This window comes from Marmota marmota, unplaced genomic scaffold, assembly GCF_001458135.2.
Source record: "Marmota marmota marmota unplaced genomic scaffold, marMar, whole genome shotgun sequence".
Lineage (NCBI taxonomy): Eukaryota > Metazoa > Chordata > Mammalia > Rodentia > Sciuridae > Marmota > Marmota marmota.
Window position 1 is genome coordinate 25,748,381 of NW_026000108.1, and position 20,165 is coordinate 25,768,545.

Consider the following 20,165-nt stretch of genomic DNA (forward strand, 5'->3'; position numbering starts at 1 on the left):
AGGGAGGGGGAGCATGGGAGGAATAGATGAATTCTAGATAGGGAAGAGGGGTGGGAGGGAAAAGGTAGGGGCAGGGGATTAGCAAGAATGGTGAAATGTGATGGACATCATTTCCAAAGTGCATGTATGAAGACATGAATTGGGTATCAACATACTTTATATACAGAGATATGAAAAATTGTGGTATATATGTGTAATAAGAATCGCAATGCATTCAGCTGTATTTTTTTAGTCAAAAAAAAAAGAAATGTCAAAATAAGAAATGGAAAATCTGAATTATCTATATTATTAAAGAAATTGAAATAATAATTTCAAATGTTCCTGTAAGTAAAAATTCCATGCTTATGCTTTTGGTAGTGAAAATATTACCTATTTAAGAAACAAAGTTGATTTAACTAATTATTTATTATTATTATTATTATTATTATTATTATTATTAGAGATAATTTTTTTAGTATTTATTTTTTAGTTTTCGGCAGACACAACATCTTTATTTTTATGTGGTGCTGAGGATTGAACCCAGCGCCCCATTCATGCCAGGTGAGCGTGCTATCCCCAGCCCAACTAATTCTTTCAGGAAACTAAGAAAAAGAAAATATATCCTAAGTTATTTTTTGAGGCTAGAATTTTTGTCATTCCAAAACCAGACTGCAATACATGAAAAGATAATTGTAATCCAATGATTCTAATCAACAAAATACAATACTCAATAAAACATTATCAAATCTAAATGATCAAAATGATCATATTTTCTGGTCAAGTTGCCATTATCACAGACATGAAAGTATGATTAATCATTCAAAAACATCAATGTCATCATTCATATTAAAAAAATTGTCACATTTAAAGTACCTTAATGGAATGGTAGTCTTTAAATACATTCCCAGAACAGTAATCCCAGAGGTCATGGTACTGAAAGGTTTGTGGAATAAATTAAAATGCTCAAACCATATGACTTATTAAATCAACATAAAGCAAGACAGGGTAAGTTATTCCACTTGGATAACATGCACAAACCTACACAAATCTTAGGATAAACAATACATAGATGCTATGTATTGCCTAATGCCTCACCCTCTGCTACAAAAATCTTCCAATGTATTGTATAGTATAAGGACCAGAATTAAGACTTGATTAAGTGACTGAAAGATGAAAGATTTCCTGAGCCAAAATATACTTTTTCTTTCTTTCTTATTTATTTATTTATTTTCTTATTTATTGGTATCCAGGATTGAATTTGGGGGCATTTGACCACTGAGCAACATCCCCATCCCTATTTTGTATTTTATTTAGAGATAGGGTCTCACTGAGTTGCTTAGAGTCTTGCTTTTACTGAGGCTGGTTTTAAAATCTTAAGCCTCCTGCCTCAGCCTCAGAAAAGAAGAAAAATATCTGGATTTTGTTGTTACTTCCAAGCTAATTCCACAATTCATATAGAAATGAAAAGACTAAAACACCCATTACAAATAAAAAAAAAAAAGTACATGTAGAAATTTATCTCAACTAGTTTCAAAACACAATGGTCTGAAAATATCCCCACAAGTATACAGTCAATGAGGTTTTAAAAAAAGAAATCTAGGAATTTAATCAGGAAAAAAAAGTCTTTGCAATAAATGATAGGAGAATATATTTTTAAAAAATGAAAAGAAAATGATTTTTAATCCTTGCCTTACATTATAAACAAAAAAGAATTTTGTGATAGACCTAATTCTAAATATTTAAATGTAAAACTTCTAAAATGAACAATCTTTATGCCATTAGATTTTCAAATATATTTCATAAGGAACACAGTAAACACTATACATAACAAAACAAATGTTGATAAATCAAAAATTAAAAATGTATGATTCCAAAATATTGCTCCAACAAAACAAATAGATGAGTGAAACTGGGAGAAACTCCAAATATTTCTAGCTGACAAACAGGACTTTTAGAAAATATATAAAGAAATTTTAAAACCCAATTTTAAAAAAGATAATCCCTCAAAAGAGGGCAAAATCTTATAGATACTTCCCAATATAAGATAAATGCTTTAAACGTGCTCAGTTTTATTGTCATTCCTAAAGAAGTTAAAATCACTATTACAAATCATTGCTTATACCCAGCAGAATAGATGAAATGAGAAACTTTGGAACACAAGCATTGCTGAGCAATCAAAATTTTTATCCCTTGCTGGTGGAAGAATAAAATGGTTAAATCTTTTTGCAAAATTCTCTGGATGTTTCTACAAAAGTAAAATGTATCCCATCTTATGACCTTGAAATCCCTTTACGTATCCACTGTAAAAGAACCATTTGCACTAAATAAATGCAAACACCGTCTACAAAAATTTTGTACATGATTATGCATAGCAGCTCTATTTGTTACAGCTGAAAACTGGAAGTAGTCCAAATATCCAGCAGTAAAACAGATATACAAATTGTGGTACATAAAGAAAAAATATTGCTTTTATATGCAACAAAATAAATGAATCTCAAAAATTATGCTGATTAATTATGCTGCTGATACCTAAAAAATATGCTTCTTTTAAAGTATGACATGAGAGTACATTTTGCATGATTTTCATGATGGGAAAAATTAATCTATAGTGACAGAAACCCAAATCATGGATTCTTCTAGTAGACAAAATAATTGGCATTGAAGGGAAATTGGGAAAACATTCTGAGGACAAAACTGTTCCATTATTTGATAGGACTATGGGTGAAACAGTTGTATTTTGCTAAAACCCTTCAATCTACACATTTCAATCCTTTAATTTAAATTTAATTACATTATAACAAGACCATATTTTACTAGTTTTTAGTAAAGAAGTACAATTCACGTGTAAAATTATTTCCACTAAATTCACAAAAAGCTTATAAAACTATATATTTTTATAGAATACTATACTCAACTTATTATCCGCCTATTGATCTGGAAAATACACATGTTTATTAAATATAATTTGCATACTATGCCTGTTTTTAAATTTACAATAGTGTTTTTAAAAGTTAGAAATTAATCTACAGTGGATTTTTTATGTTGTATACAAGTGTGAAGTCATTCTTAAAATTTCTATTTTTAGTAATATTTTTTTTTTATTCTGTGAAAAATGCATCTTTTTCTGTAGTCTGTTTTGTAGCAATATTTTGGGGGCAATGTAGCTTTCCCCATGACTGATTGCTCCAAACTTCTTTTTGGTTTCAGTATTCTGCATGAGTTTCTAAACACTATACACATTCTACATGTGCATTGAACTTAAAATAATTTTTACATAATATTTTGTTATATATTTATGTGTTTTCATAATACACTGTAGATAAAATATCAAACTAATGCAAATATAAAAACATAAATATTACACTGTTTCCATTTAATAAGCATTCAAATGTAAAATTGTATTATTTAGCATTTGATCTACGCCAGAAAGTATTCCATGTTCTTAACATATATTATTTCACCAAATACTCTCAACAAGCACTTGAAGGAAAACTAATACCACTCTCCATTTGGACTGAGAAGCCCAAAGAGGTTAAACAATTTGCACATATCACGTATCTAGCAAGGGACAAATCTAAAGTTCAGACTCATGTTGTAACTTTAGGTTGCAGGGTGTATTTATTTGCAGGACATAATTTTCAGAACTATTTATGTATTCAAAATGTTTAAATCAACATAGGCAAAATGTTCTATTTTCAGATACATAAAATTAAGGCACAGATATAACCTTGTATGGCCTTCCACAGTAAAAGCTAAAAAAATTAAACCTATAATCTCAGTGAAAAATGAAAGTACTAATAAATGGAAGAAAATTTAAACCAAATCTTTCTTATTAAATTTTGCTTTGGCCTTGATTCCAGACTGCATCACAGATTTTTTGTTTGTTTAAAGGATCAGAGATGGGTGTGGGAAGAATTGAAAAAATTTCATTTAAAAATTAAGAAAATATCTTGGAAGAATGACATCTGTTAGATGTAGAGGACTCTTATTCTGATGTTGCAGAGCAGATGTGAGATTAAACATATGTCAAAAAGACTTAGATGGGCTGCATTTTCCAAGGTCAGGCAAATTGGAGAAAGGAAGCCTCAGGCGAGAGTCATAGTGTCAAATTGAAATAGTTAGAAACAGTTAACATGTATTTTATTTTATCATTACCATTTCTCCAAACATTATTTTTGTTCAGTTCTGATTTTTGTCTTGTTTTCCAAAAATATCTTTTATAAAAGTGACAAGGTCTCTGTCCTAGAATATAAATTAAATATCTACTTTATTTTCCTAGAATATAAATTAAATATCTACTTTATTTTCATAGCTGATTTTTAAAAACTTTGGCTTAATAGAACAACAACAACAACAATAACAAGGAGGAGGCAAACTAAATAATTTAGTGGCTGACATACTCTTAAGTCACTATCTACAATTAAATTCCACTGGTCCCATGCACTGAATAGAGAAATATGCCACAATAATTTCCAGTTATTTGTAAAATATAGAAATCTGTATCTTTATGTTTTATAGAAAAAGAAACATGTTCACCACTATTTGAATACCAGCAAGAAAATAACTATTTTCTTTATTTTCTCCTAGTACAGAAAAACAGACTTGCAGCTCTAAAAAAGGTAATAGGAACACAGTCAGAAATTTTATTAGAATATTAATCTCTATGTTAGCTTTGAAATGTTGGAAAGAAAGCAATTTGTTTTTCTTCCATCTCCATCTGTCTGGGGTTTTCAGTTCTACAGTTTCTGAGATTTTTCTTATCTCCATTTTTTTTAAGTTAGAGCTGTAGTTTTTTTAAGTGTATGATGATGGACAATCTTGTCCTTCCATGTGGAATGTAAATAAGCCCATATCTGGAGATAAGAATGGGTCCTAGAGGATGCTTTTCCTTTCAAAATGGAGAGTGGATCTACTGGTTCTTTTTTCCAACACAGTCTCTCTTTTAGTTAGTATTTTTTTGCTGCTGTGACTTAAAGACCCAACCAGTAGACTGTAGAGAAGGAGACGTTTATTTGAGGGCTCAGAGTTTCAAAGGTCTTAGTCCATAGAACTTTGGCTTCATTTCTCAGGGCTTGAAGTGAGTCAGAACATCATGACAGAGTGTGGCAGAGGGAAGCAGCTCACATGATGACCAGGAAGCAGAGAAAGAGGTCTCCACTTGCCGCACTCCAATTCCCACCTCCTCCACCCACATCCTACCACTTCAGTTACTACTCAGTTAATCCCTATCAGTGGATTAATTCACTGATTGGGTTAAGACTCTTAAAATCCAATTATTTCTCCTCTGAACCTTCTTGAATTGTCTCACACATAACCTTTGGGGGGACACCACATCCAAACCATAACAGTCTCAAATGGGCAAGGAACCAAGTAATCTGTCTATGGTAAGGTTGCTTAAGAGCAGTCGTGGATATGCTGTGTTAATGGTGACCAGTGTGGGTCAAAGACAATAAGACTCAAGAGTTTAGAAAGCCAAAGCTCTTACATATTTACACAACCATGGGACTACCTGGGGAAGAAGCCACTTGAAGAATCTTTTTTATGTTTTTGTTTTTTCCTAATGGAAACAGAAACACAGACTTGAATTTAGTTTGTTCAAAGAAGGGGGGGGATATTGTGATTAAAAATATATTATTGAATAGTATTTGGCATTCTGGGGTGAGGGATATAGTAGCTCTATGCTTTTAAATGGATCCTCACTCAATACAAGATTGATAAATAATTACAGAAGATTAAATATCTTATTTCACTCATTCTCCATGTCTATTTCTTACTTAGACAACTATTGTTCTTTATGATTTCAATCACCCCCACACCCTTCTACACCTGCTGCTAAGTTCATTAACCATAATGTGAAGAAGCATTAGCTGTCAAAATGCTCAAATTAGATATACAGTATTTAAATGGTTGTGTAGAGAAATGGGATAGAGAGAGATTTCCATTTATGTTTGAAACATGTAATGCATGGATTAATAACATGTTTTCACTTGGCCTTGATCCTTTAGAGATGTGATTATGTTCTTTAATTTCTGCCATCAAATCACAATTTTTCACATCTAGAAAATGAGATTTTGCAGTAATATCTCTATTCTCAGAAAATTCATATGGTCTACATAATTTATGAGTGAAAAAATACAAATTTGTGGTAATGGTTTGGACATCACTTGTTCTTATTGAATGGAAAGATATGGCAAAAATATTTTGGAATGTCAAATGAAACTTTTATGTCAATAAATTAAGGCTATAATTTTTATTAAGAATGTGTCATCATTAAGGAATCTTTCTGGTTAGTCAGACTTATTATCAGAAGCTGATAATCTCTTGAGATTCACATTTAATGGTAGAATGAGGTTGACTTGCCCCACTATTTTACTAATTTTAGCTATCTTTCTTGTTATTTCAGTATTATTTCTTTGTGTATACTCTTATATAAATTAGCTAAAGACAGCCTCTTTGTATTTGGTTAAGGCTTTCTGCAGGGCAAGACCCATTACCTCAAAGGCCTACTAGTGCCAAACTCAGAATTTTATACACTGTATTATTTTAACAATGGAATTTTAGCCGTTTTGAGTCTGTTTTTATCACACATCCAGTGGAACTTTAACCCATAGTAGTTAAGTCTTGAGCTATCAAGACCTAAGCTGCTGCTGCCTCTTTGTCTGAGCTTTCAGACTCACAATCCCTACCATGCCTAGGACCAACACCTAGACCTATAAGCCCTGTCCTCTCATCTTTTCTTTACCTTCAAGTTCCCTTCTCCCTTAAAAAAAAATCAAAGTTACTCTTTCTGGACAATAAATGTGAAGAGTCAAAAATAGAAAAAAATAAAACAGAGGTAAAATTGTAAGAATCTATGCTTGATTTCTTACAAAATAATAAAACTACCAATTCGGCCCTTTTTACTTTCATTCTTATCAAACATATTTGTACTTTCAAAATTATACTCACAATTTTATGTTACCTCCTATAGTCTGTGAAATCCCTTCTTTTTCATTTTGGTATTCAACTTACTATTAAATATGAGCTTCTTTTATTACATTGTATTATACTATAATAAATTATTTCTTCAAATTTGTTTTCGTTCATGACCTCAGAGGATTCGTGTGCTATATATATATATATATATATATATATATATATATACACACACACACACGTTCTAAAAATAAGAACGCAGATGTTATAACTTGTTTTAGATACTATCAGTATATAAGGGCTTGTCATTGAATGCTAATTTCACATTCATGTGAGCCATGTGTATTTTCTAATTAAAAATTCCTTTCATTATGATTATTATATTTGTATTTGGTTAAGTGCAGTAGGAAAACTAACTCTGAATAAGAAGAAAACAAGAAATATTTTTAAAATATAATTTAAAACATGAAAAGAACACATTTCTTCTTATAATAGCTTGCATATAAGAATTTCGATTGTGGTAAAAGTTCATTAATGTAAATATTACAATATAGATGATATACTAGCCAAGTTATATGATGGTTTCAGCGTGTTTCTCTTACTAAAAAAGAATGATATGTTTTTGAAAAAAAATACATGGCATATAATAGGGCATAATGTAGATAAGATGGGGTATCTTCGTTTTTTCTCTGTTTACTTTGGACATTCACTATATGCCACATAGTAAACTTCAGTTTTGAATTGCATATTAATTCATAACACCATAATATGTATTATTAAAGTAGCTGTTATTTACACTAGGTATCAGAAAGTTGGCTGGAATTGGATGACCAAGTAGACATCTGTCATGAGCCAGCCATGCATGTGTGTGAGCTATACATTTGAGCACATGAGGAGACTAGTCCGACTTTGCTGCTCTGTCTGGGCTGTGCAAGTATGTGCCCTTTTCACTTGCTCTGCCTTTGATCCCACACAGCACCTGAGATGGATGTGGCCTTCCAAGATGTTAGTCAATCTGCTGACCCTAAAACATCACCAAGCAACCCCCTGAAACCTTAATCTCTTGCATTATTTGGGTTGACTTTCTTGAATGTCTTTCCCCCCAATAAATAGGGTTTCAGGCATGTGTGCGCGCTCTCTCTCTCTCTCTCTCTCTCTCTCTCTCTCTCTCTCTCTCTCTCCCCTCCCTCTCTTGCCTCCTTTGTGGGAGCTAAGGCTAAGGAGCCAACAGTGAACCCCCAAAAAGGTATTTTCTGTCTCTGAGTGGTTATTTAGTAACTAGCCCAATTCACCTGGAGTGACCCTGACTGATTCAGTCACATGTCGTGGCAGACATCAAGTTTAAAGGCTGAATGTGATTAATAATTTCATTCAAGTAAAAATGTGAAGGACATTGGAAAAACCCTGTTCATTTGGAAACAAAAGTATTTACTTCTACTGGGATCATTCAATTAGGTGAGAAGAGGTATTCAAGTCAAAGAAAGAATTACTCAAATATAACTTAAGATGGAGAAAATTAGATGTAACAGTCTAACCTCATTTTGATCTCACTAGTATAAGACTTAAAATATTAGCAACAAATTTTTACTTATATTTATTTGGACCTTGATAATTGCATCTCAATTTCAACTAAATTATACCTCTGGCAAAAACAAATACAGAAATAACAAAGTTTTAAGAACAGGCAAAATTAACAAAAAAATAATAGAGCACTTGGAATTTGAAAATGTCTTTTGTAATACATGAAGTATCATGAGGTTACAATTTTTCTGTTACTGTGGGAACAGATACTAGAATAAGCTGATGCAGAGAAAAATCTGGCAGTCATCCTCAAATGTCATATTGAGCTTTCTATATGTATGTTTATAGAAACTACAGTGTTATGCAAAAATTACTGAAGAATGTATTTTCAGTTAGTACACAATTTGGGGTGAAAAAGGAGTGATGTCAACAGAAGAGAATTTCACAGAGGAAGTAACGCAGGAGAGAACTCTTTTAAGAATGTGTAGGTTCCAGCCAACAAGTAGTGGAAGGGCTCAGAAGTGAGTATCAGCAGGCATCTTGTGCCATGTAGCAGATGGCAGACATTGATATTCCAGTGACTGAAACAAAGGGGAAGCCAAAGAAATCAGTCATCAATTTGGCATGACTTATACTTACAAACTGAAAAACATGTTTAAAGACAAAAGTTATTTCCTTCAAAACTTCCTTGAAATATTGTCATGGCATTTGATGATTTATGATAAGATCCAAAAGACAATGTCATTTCCCTGTGGTTTTATAGGTCCACTGCCCCATCCCCAGCAATAAGATCTCTGAAACCTGACAGTATTCATGTCAATGATACAACTTCTGAATTAATGTTAATATTAATGAGATGACACTTTGGTAAAATAGGTTGCTCTAACTTGCAAAATAAAGAGGGAAAAGAAAGAAGGATGGAAAGAAGGAAAGAAGGAAGGGAGAAAAGAAAAAAGGCAGATCACTTGTGAGGTTATAAGTGAAAACACTTAAAAATAGTTTATTCATTATGATTTAGAAGGACACCTACTGCTTGAACACTCAATTTAGCCTTAATAACTTCAGCAATTTCATGAACTCCATCCCAGTACTGCCCTCACATTTAAATCCTAAAGGCCAAGAATACTATTAAATGTATTCACTTTTATCTTTATTTGAAATTATATGAATGGCCTCTAAAATTGACAATCAAATACGTTTAAAGTTGCCTCACACAAGAAAATGCACATAGGACATCTTAAAACCAGTAGAAAGCCTGAAAATATCTTTGATAACACTTCAGTCAGCAGGATAGCTAAGCCTCAGAAATTTGCTAATTCACATAAATTATCTTTGAAATTTTCTAACCTTTGAAATAAAATGAAAATAGCTATGAGCTTTATGTAGATGACCTGTCTGGGTTTCTTTTAACATGCAAAATAACAACAGAACAAAACTACATCTGATAACAAAAATTCTTCCTAGAATCTCAATCTCCGCATTAAACTCTGAGTGGATTTACATCTTTGTATACAAAGTCATTTATTGGCTAAGTTTCAAAATAAATGAAATTCAAATTATATGAATTCTGTTATGGCTATAAATTGGAAACCAGTAATGCATACAGAGACTAAGGTACATTGTGCTGGGAAATAGTGCAGGGTCTGTATGTTACATTGTATGGAATTTTCTCTTTACTTTCTGAAAGGAAGGTGATATTTAAGTTGGGTTTGGAAATGAAAATAGAATTTAGTGAACAACCATCCTATAGTCGATTGTACTTGCATATGTTTCACATTCGTTATTTGATAGATTACTACTCTTTTGAGGAGTATTAAACGTTTTTGCATTTTACTTATTAGACTTAAATAGATTTTTGTAAGTAGTAAGTCACTGTTTATCATAACTGGCCCACAAAGTGAGCAGTTTGAACTGTTATTTTTCAGTGACTAATATTCTTAGGTTCATTGTAAAATGCTATACATTCCTTTGCCTACTTTCTGCCAACATGAGGATCAAAGAGTTCCTATTAGATATTAGTTAGCCATGTCTCTGGATGGTGCATACTTTTGATTCATACCTTAGCATTTTATGCTGTTTTCCAGTTTGAAACTCATTTTAACATTTTTGGTAAGGGAGCAGAACTTAATTCTTTAGTATTTAATCATTGGTCATTTTTTTAAGAGAGAGTGAGAGAGAGAGGGAGAGAGAGAGAGAGAATCTTTAATATTTATTTTTTAGTTTTCGGCGGACACAACATCTTTGTTTGTGGTGCTGAGGATCAAACCCGGGCCTCACGCATATTGTGAACGATTGTCATTTCTATATAACCAAAGCAAAGTAAAAATCATATGCAATTCTATGCATGAGTTGTGAAATAAGGTTTAATTCTATTATTTGGACAATAAAATTAAGTCAATTAATTCAAATCATGTGTTCATTGGTCACCTATTATATGCAATAAATGCTTCTATATAATTAAAAACTTTAAGCCCTAGGGGGACCACTATGCTAACCTGTTTGTATGAAAGTACTTCCTATTAAATGTGCTTTTGTCACCTGTTTTCTTCTATTAATGTTATAAAGTTGTTTTATTTCAATAGTTTCACTTTTTCAAAATGTGAAAATATCATGTATGAAACTTGTAGAATTTGAGATTTTAGTCAATAAATGTAAACTAACAAATTATCCAAGAATGCTGGCAAGAGGTACAGAATTTATGGATAGGAAACAAAAACATCATTACATTTAACACCACAGGGTACATGAGTGTCATGGTTACATTTGTTTCCTTTGTCCTCTGAGTCTCATGAATACAACAGGGAGGTAGGTGACTATTGATACTGTACATGGAGTGGTTCTGCTTCACAACTGGCTACTTTCAGGGGCAGGGAACTTGGATCTTTTTGCAATAGGCTGCTTAGAAAATATACTCTTTCACCCAAAGGGAGACACTCTTTCTATCTTCCGGGGCTGTTTGCTTTACAAATTATTCTTGAAATGATAGACCAGAAGTTTGTCTATCATTTCAAGAACAAAGTACCTTTGTTCATGAGACATACAAAAACATGAAAAAACATGAAGAATGATCATCTGAGGCATTATATCCAGAAATCTGAAAAAAGTATACTGCATATGAATTTGAATTATGGATCTGTTTGTATATATTAGTAAATACTGCTATTCAAAGCAACTCCAGAATCTTCATTTAAGATACATGTCCAAAATAATTTTACAGGGGGCTCCCATGTTGGACATGTTTCATGGGAAGAGTGAACATGATAAGGTGCTTGCTGTCTCCTAATGATTCTCCTCGGAAGTGATGTACCTTACATATACACACATTTCATTTAAAGCAGGAAATCAAAGTCACATTTAACTACCAAGGAGGTTGGATAGTACAATCTCTTTTGGAAAATAGTCAACACTAATGACAAATTTATGTGTGCACGGACAGAAGAGAAAACTCATATATCTATAATCAGATCTCATCATGACCACAAACCACTTCCCTTGTAATGATCTCATAGTGGTCAAGAGATGAGGAAAAGAGAAGGCAATTCTTGTTTGAAAATAATCTCTTTTGGGGGAATGAGAAAATTATAAATTCCTTACCAATTACTTTACCTGCCTATAGGACCTAGTGCTAAAACTGCCTGCCATAAGAACATGTAAGTACTGTAAAACAGTCAGCTGTTCAGAATAAACATCATAACAGATATCACTTATTCTGATTAAGATGTGATGATAGCATATTCTAGTTTGCTTTGATTCCACCCCTCTGTTCCTCTACTGCTACACCTTGTCTTCATCAGCCTTGAAGAAACTGTAGAATTCAGATCCGTGGCTCTATATTTAGCTTCAGTTCTTGACTTAAATCAATGTTCAAGGCAATAGTTAAGCAGAGTTGTTGTCATAAATTCATGTTAAATATAATGAAATGTATTGAACTACTCTGCCTTAAAAATATAAACAGAGAGAAAATAGCACAAAATGATGAGTTGAAAAATACAGAGAACATTAGTAAACTGATGAAAAAGTATTCCTTGGGCAGATCATTTTATGAAGTTGAAAGGATTTCAAAATTCCTAAAGATCTAGAGTAAACCCTTAAGAAGTTAGAGTCATCAGTAAAATAATAAAATATATTTGGAGTGTAAATATACACACAGAAAAAAATAAATTTTGTTGTTAATTTATACTATTTGACATATTAAAACTGTACTGTTATTATTTTGTTTAAATTTGGATAATGTCTTGATTCATCTACAAAAGAATAAATTATGCAGTATATTTTGTAGTAAGAAAGAATAGTGGTTTTTAAAACAATTGGTGATTGCTGAAAGAATAAAAGACAACATTAAAGTATGTTTCCAGCTTTACTGAGGCATAATTAACAAGTGAAAATTGTATGTATTCAAGGTGCACCACTTGGTGTTTGGATTTGAGTATACATTTGGAAATATTCACCACATCAAGCTGTAAAGTATTTTAAACTAGGGCACAATAGAGTAAAATAAAAATGCATTTAGTTTTCATTGAATATTCTTACAGATTAAGGGTCATAATCTTCCAGGAAAGCTGAAATAGCTATATGCATATCAAAATAGTTAAGAAATAGCTAAACTACAATGAAGCTAAAAAATTCTCATGCTCTAAGGCAAACCCTGGAAATTATTTGTTTCTCCTAACCTCTTTTTGCCTATCTTCCTTCCTCGTCTTCTTTGCCTCAAACCTACTCAGATCTTCTTTATTTCTTCTATCCTTTTTTTTCCTTTAGAATTATTTTGTTAAATTATAAATATACAACAGCTTCTTAACTCTACGAACACTTGAAATTTTTGAAGGAAAAATGGTGTCTCATTACACCATGATCCTGGCTAATAGCTTTTCAAAATTTGAGAAAAATCTTTAAAAGATTTTCGCATATCAGCTGAAACATTAAAATTTAACATTATCAAAAAAGGAATGCTTCTGCACACTTACAAAGACCACTAGAAAGAAACAACACTTAAAAAGATAAGAAACTTATTAAGGAATTTGGGGCCTACTCCCACATGATGGAGATTAGGCCCTAATTTTTCTTCTTTTAGACGCAGGGTCTCTGGTTGTATTCCTAAGTACTTGATCCATTTTGATTTGAGGTTTTGTGCATGGTGAGAGATAGGGGTTTATTCTCATTTTGTTGCATATGGATTTCCATTTTTCCCAGCACCATTTATTGAAGAGGCTATCTTTTCTCCAATGCATGTTTTTGGCACCTTTGTCTAATATAAGATAATTGCAGTTTTGTGGTTAGTCTCTGTGTCCTCTATTTTCTACCATTGGTCTACTAGTCTGTTTTTGTGCCAATTCCACGCTGTTTTTGTTACTAATGCTCTGTAGTAGAGTTTAAGTCTGGTATAGTAATGCCACCTGCTTCACTCTTCCTGCTAAGGATTGCTTTAGCTATTCTGGGTCACGTATTTTTCCACATGAATTTCATGATTGCTTTTTCTATTTCTATGAGAAATGTCATTGGAATTTGGATTGGAATTGCATTAAATCTGTATGTTGCTTTTGGAAGTATGGTCATTTTGATAATATTAATTCTGCCTATCCAAGAGCAAGGTAGATCTTTGCATTTTCTCAGGTATTCTTTGATTTATTTCTTTAGGTTTCTATAATTTTCATTATATAGATCTTTCATCTCTTTCACTAAGTTGATTCCCAAGTATTTTATTTCTTTTGAGGTTATTGTAAATGGGGTAGTTTTCTTCATCTTTCCAAGGATTTTTCACTGATTTTAAAATCAAGAATCAATAAATGGGATGGACTCAAACTGAAATGCTTCTTCTCAACAAAACAAACAATCTGTGAGGTGAATAGAGAGACTACATCTTGAGAGTAAATCTTTACCCCTTACACATCAGATGGAACACTAATCACTATGGTATATAAAGAACTCAAAAAGCTAAACACCAAAAACAAACCAACAAAACAAAACAAATAACCCAATCAATAAATGGGCCAAGGACCTGAAGAGACACTTCTCAGAAGATGATGTAGAATCAATCAATAAATACATGAAAAATGTTCATCATCACTAGCAATTAGAGAAATGCAAATTAAAACCACTCTAAGACTTCATCTCACTCCAGTCAGAATGGCAGCTATTATGCATACAAGCAGTGATAAGTGTTGGCAAGGATGTGGGGAAAAAGGTAGACTCATACACTGCTGGTAGGACTACTGCAAATTTTTTCAGGCAATATGAAAAGCAGTGTAGATATTTCTTGGAAAATTGGGAAAGGAATCACCATTTGAACCAGCTGTCCCTCTCCTGGGTCTATACCCAAAGGACTTAAAAACAGCATACTACAGGGACACAGCCACATCAATGTTCATAGAAGCACAATTTACAATAGCTAAACTGTGGAATCAAACTAGATGCCCTTCAATAGATGAATGGAAAAAAAAAATGTGGCATATATACACAATGGAATTTTACTCAGCAATAAAAGAGAATAAAATCATGGCATTTACAAGTAAATGGATAAAGTTAGAGAAGATAATGCTAAGTGAAGTTAGCAAAACCCAAATAACCAAATGCTGAATGTTTTATTTGATATAAGGAGGCTGATTTACAGTGGGATAGGGAGCAGGAGCATGGGAGAAATAGACAAACTTTAGTTAGGGTAGAGAGGTTGGAAGGGAAGGGAGGGGGCATGGGGTAATTAATGATGGTGGAATGTGATGATCATTACTATCCAAAGTACTATGTATACAACCAGAGATATGAAAAAATGTGCTCTATATATGTAATAAGAATTGTAATGCATTCTCCTGTCATATATAAATTTAAAAAAATGCTTAAAAAAAGCTAAGAAACTCTTTCAAAGGCATTTTTTTAAACAATCCTTCCTCCACAGTGAGGTAATGATATTAGCCAATCCATTCACAAAATGGCTCTCTGCATCTGCTCTGGTGTCTTCCACCATATCACTGCATATTTATGCATGACTGAGATAAGAGTTTCCTTAACATTTTTATTTCCATAACCTCATAACCTGAAGCTGTTCTGTTACCTCTGAATGCTCTTCTCTCCTATTTATACTGCAAAGCACAAGGAAAATAGGGTGAAGCTCAGTATAGGCTCCTCCCATCATAAGCCAGACTTCCTTCAGTGACTTCTGAACTATAACTCCCTCCACTATATGGTCCCCCCCCATGTTCCTGCTACCACCAAAGTTTCCACTCTTCATTGGACCATAGTTAAAAGGTTGCCGATTATAATTTCCAAAATCATTATAATTTCCACTTCCATAATTTTCTCCTTTATAGTTGTCAAAAACACCTTTGTAGCCCCCACCCTAGTTGCCATATCTGAATCCTCCACCACCATATCTTTATTTTCCTCCATAACCAGAGCTACCTTCAAAATTGTCACTTCTAGGTCCTCCTCCATACCCATTATAGCTACCCCCAAATCCAATTCCACCTTGATATTCATCAGATCCTCCTCTAAAGTTATTTTGTGGTCTTGGTCCAAAATTTCTACCACCACATGCCACATGGTAATCTCCCAAACTAAAGTTGCCTCCTCTTCCACTCCTGGAAATTTGGACTTCTTGCATTTCTTGTCTAGACAAATCCTTTCTTACTTTTGCTTTATGACCATTAATGGTGTGGTATTTTTGCAATACAATTTTGTCCCCAGGATTAAGGTCATTAAAAGTAACAAAGTCAAAGCCTCTTTTCTTACCAGAATGTCTATCAAGAATTATCTCAATGATATCGATTTTTCTATATTCTTCAAAGTAATGTCTAAGGTGATGTTCCTCTGTGTCTTCTTTAATTCCTCTAACAGCTTCTTCACTGTCAAAGGAGTCCCTGATTTCCAGACTCCTCTCTTTCTACAGCTCCTCTGGTTGAACCACTCTTCCATCAATTGAGTGAGGTCTTCCAGCCATGGGAGCATCAACCTCAGCCACAGATGAGAAAGTCACAATACCAAATCCTCTTGATATTTAGCTTGCAGGATCCCTCACAACCACATAGTCTGGTTATGTTTTAAGTTTTCCCCATTGCTGGTAGAAATTTCTTAAACTTTCTTCTGTGGTTTCAAAGTGTAATAAGCCTCCAATAAAGAGTTTACAGAACTGTTTCTGTTCTCTCTCCATCGCCGACTCAGTTGTTTCATCTTGATTTCCAGCAGCCAAGCAAGATGAGAGAGATCTCTGTGGAAGAACACAAACTGGATTCATCCTAGAACTGTAGTGAGAACTGCCTCTGCTCCAGAAACAATACCACTGACAGCACAGACTCAGCGCTCCTGCTACTGCCCTCCCTTTTCTTTTTGCAGGACACTGTCCGAATCTGCTATTCCCCCATTTCTACTCCATGAAGTTTCCATTACTAAGGAAACTCCCACAAACTTGGTGGTTTGAAACAACAAAAATGTATTAGCTAACCTTCAAGAGATTAAAAGTAATATTAACTCCATGGTGTTAAAAGTCAAGATTCAGCAATGCTGCTCCCCTTATACAGGCTCCAGGCAGGAATTCATTTCCTAGCCTTTCCGGCTTCTTGGGGTTACCCATATTCATTGGCTCCTGGCTTACCTTTATCAAATGCATTGCTCCATCCCCAACAGCCAGTCATCAGGTGTCATTTTCTGACTATAATTCTTCTGACTCCCTCTTTTACTTATTAGAATCCCATGATTCCATTGGGTCTATCTTGGAAATATAGAGTACTTAATCACATCTGCAATGTCTCTTTTGCCATGTACATAGATTCTGGAAGGAGGACATCTTAGGTGGGCCATTATTCTCCCTGCCATATCCAGCAAAGTGACTTAGTCAATATCCTTAAAAAAAATCAATAAGATGTGTATATATCTGCGTTTTTATATCTATGCCTTTGGCTACATCTGTTCACGTATTCACATAGTGTGAAATTTATTTTAAGGAATTGAATCATGTGACTGTGGAAGCTGGATAAGCTGAATATCTGCAGAAGAGTTATAAACACATTAAAGCCACTAGAATTTGTAAGATAAAAGCAGAGGGAAGACACAGTGAAGAGTTGCAGTGGAAATATTTGAATTCAGTCTTCTGGCAGAATTCATTCTTACTCAGGGAATTCAGGCTTTGTTTTATTCAATTTTCAACTAATTGAATGAAATCTATTCACATTATGGAGGATAATCTACTTTGTTCAAAGTCTACTGTCTTAAATGCTAATGTGTTACAAAAATAGCCAGAGTAATGTCTGACCAATATCTGGGCACTAGCAGTTAGTAAGTTGACACATAAAAGTAGCCTTCATAAAGCATTTCCTTAATGAGAAAATGTGCTACCTTCCTATTCAAAGCAAGACCCGTTGGCTGCTGCATGCAAGCGCACCACCATTACTCTCCTCTTTTTTAGTAACAATTTGTAGGTTGTTTGTGGTTCACATGGGTAAACCACTGATTCTAGATAATACGGTGTCCCTTTGGATATGACTGCCAGAGTCTCTGAGGTGGTCTGAGGTAATGGTGTTCTGAGCATTTTCAGCATCATATCTACATTGCATTATTGACACAAGCAGGGACAAACTTTTATTCTGCCATTTACAGACATGTATCAAAGGAGCCGATATCACAGTCTCATACAAAGTGTTAATTGAAAAATAGCCCATTCCATTTTTTCCCTTGTGCCTCTGTTTCTCTAATAGGACTCAGACAGAAGTTCATGGGTGGTTAGGCTCAAAGACAAATACGAGTGATGAACATCATGCTGTACTCAGAATTGCTTCTGTTAGCTGATAATGAAAGCTTTTTTACTAAGCCAAGCTTGACTGCCCAACTCTTCCTTTATGATGAACTCTCTCCCAGATGCTCCTCAGGGGTTTATTACAAGAGTCTTCTGAAGCATGCTACAAGACATACAGAGGTGTCTGAATCTGACATATGGACGAAGTAGGCTGCAGATTTGACACTTGTCCTTTCCTCAAGCCTCCTCCAAGCTTCTCAAAACTGATTTTGATCCCTGAAAACACTTGGTAAAATGTAAAAAAAAAAAAAAGAACCCTGTTATGTTTCAATAATAGCTTCCCAGAAAAATTAAAAAGTGATTCTTGCCCTACCGCTTGATAATACAGAAGAGTAAACATAGATACATGTTCTTAAAAATGAGAAAAGAAAGGAAGTGGGTGCTGAAGTTCCTCTTTATTTAAAGCAAGGTAGCAATGAGAGTCTGCGAATTTGACAATATTATGGCAGTTTAGAAATCTTATAATTTCAGTATTTATTTTGTACCCATCATTTAAAATTTTTCTATTATTTAATATTCAGTTCCTGGAAAATGGAAGTAGGGATGAAGACAGTGGTTTATCTTTATCCAATTTTAGGAAATGAGAGCACTCAAAGAAGTTACTGATGACAAACATGAGACATAATTTGAATTGCATGATCTTAAGGAATAAGTTTTATAAATATCTACTGTGAAGAAATGATACCTTTAGCATCAAAAGACCTTAAGGGAGTTTCCTAATATTTGTTTCCGTGAAGGCACAAGTGTAGAATGTAATATATGTCATCAATAATTGAAAGTTTGTCAGTTGAGTGTATTTGAATATATCTACAGTCATTTGGTAGAAAAACAATGGAGTGTTTATTACATATTCCTAGGCATATCTGAATTTACCTTTTTTTGCTTTTTTATTAAAAATGATCACTGCAAATAAGAAACATTTGAAAACCACTTAATGATTTTGCATTATTGGTAAATGGCCTCATTGATAAACTACTCTATTTCATTAATGTTGAATTGGGCAAATAAATTGTAGTTACTGTAAGACACTTTCATTTGCTAAAGTTTTCTCAAGGCTGATATTTCCACATCTTATGAAATATGTACTTCTGAAATATATAAGTCTTTCTTAACAGGAGCAAATGAAGAATATCAGTGGAATAAATTAATACTCACTGAAGCTCAAATATTTTTAATGAAAAATATTTGATAATATATTAAGAGCTTTTTGACCTGCTAATTGTAAACTGCATTACCAACATTAACTAGCTGGTTCATGATAAGTCTCACTGATGTGTTTTTACAGAATTTAACAGATGACTAATGCTTACTATATTTAGAGTTAAAGAAAGACAAGTTACTTTCTGATTCATCTGATTTTTATATAATGACCAAAAATTATGTGAGAAAAATAAACTTTTATATATTAAAGTTGGCAAAGAAATTAAAAATATGCCACTGTACATATCTATCTATATTAGACAGGTTGTAAAGCAAATAAAATCATAGTCCTGAGAATGAAGCGAATTGGCTTCAAGGCATGCCTTGCCATCTCTTGAATAGCCCATAACAAAATTACTTCACTTCTCACAGGTTTACTTTCCTGGAGAGTAAAATGTGGGTAATAATAGCATCTGTTCCTGGTATTTGCATGAGTCAACTCATTATGCCAAAATAGAGTACCAGGGACTGGGTGGCTTACACGATAGAAATCCATTTTTGCACTGCTGGAGCTAGATGGCCAAAATCAAGGTGTTAGCAGGGTTATATCAGCTGAGTCCTCTCTTCTGAATTGTAAAAGAAAAGGCTACCTTATCACTGTACCCTCACATCGCTTTTCCATGCATGAATCCTGATGAGCTTTCTCTTTGTATGTGAACATCAGACCTATCAGATTAGAGCCCACCCTTCAGGCCTCATTTGACTTTAATTACCTTTAAGTCCTATCTTCTAATATAATCACACTAGGAATCAAGGCTTTAATAAGTAAATT

The 20,165-nt window shown here is 33.4% G+C and overlaps 1 pseudogene; it reads right to left on the reverse strand.

Annotated features, from left to right (window-relative positions):
- Window positions 1-15,518: 15,518 nt before the first annotated feature.
- On the reverse strand, window positions 15,519-16,555 carry LOC107138935 (annotated as a pseudogene).
- Window positions 16,556-20,165: the final 3,610 nt, after the last annotated feature.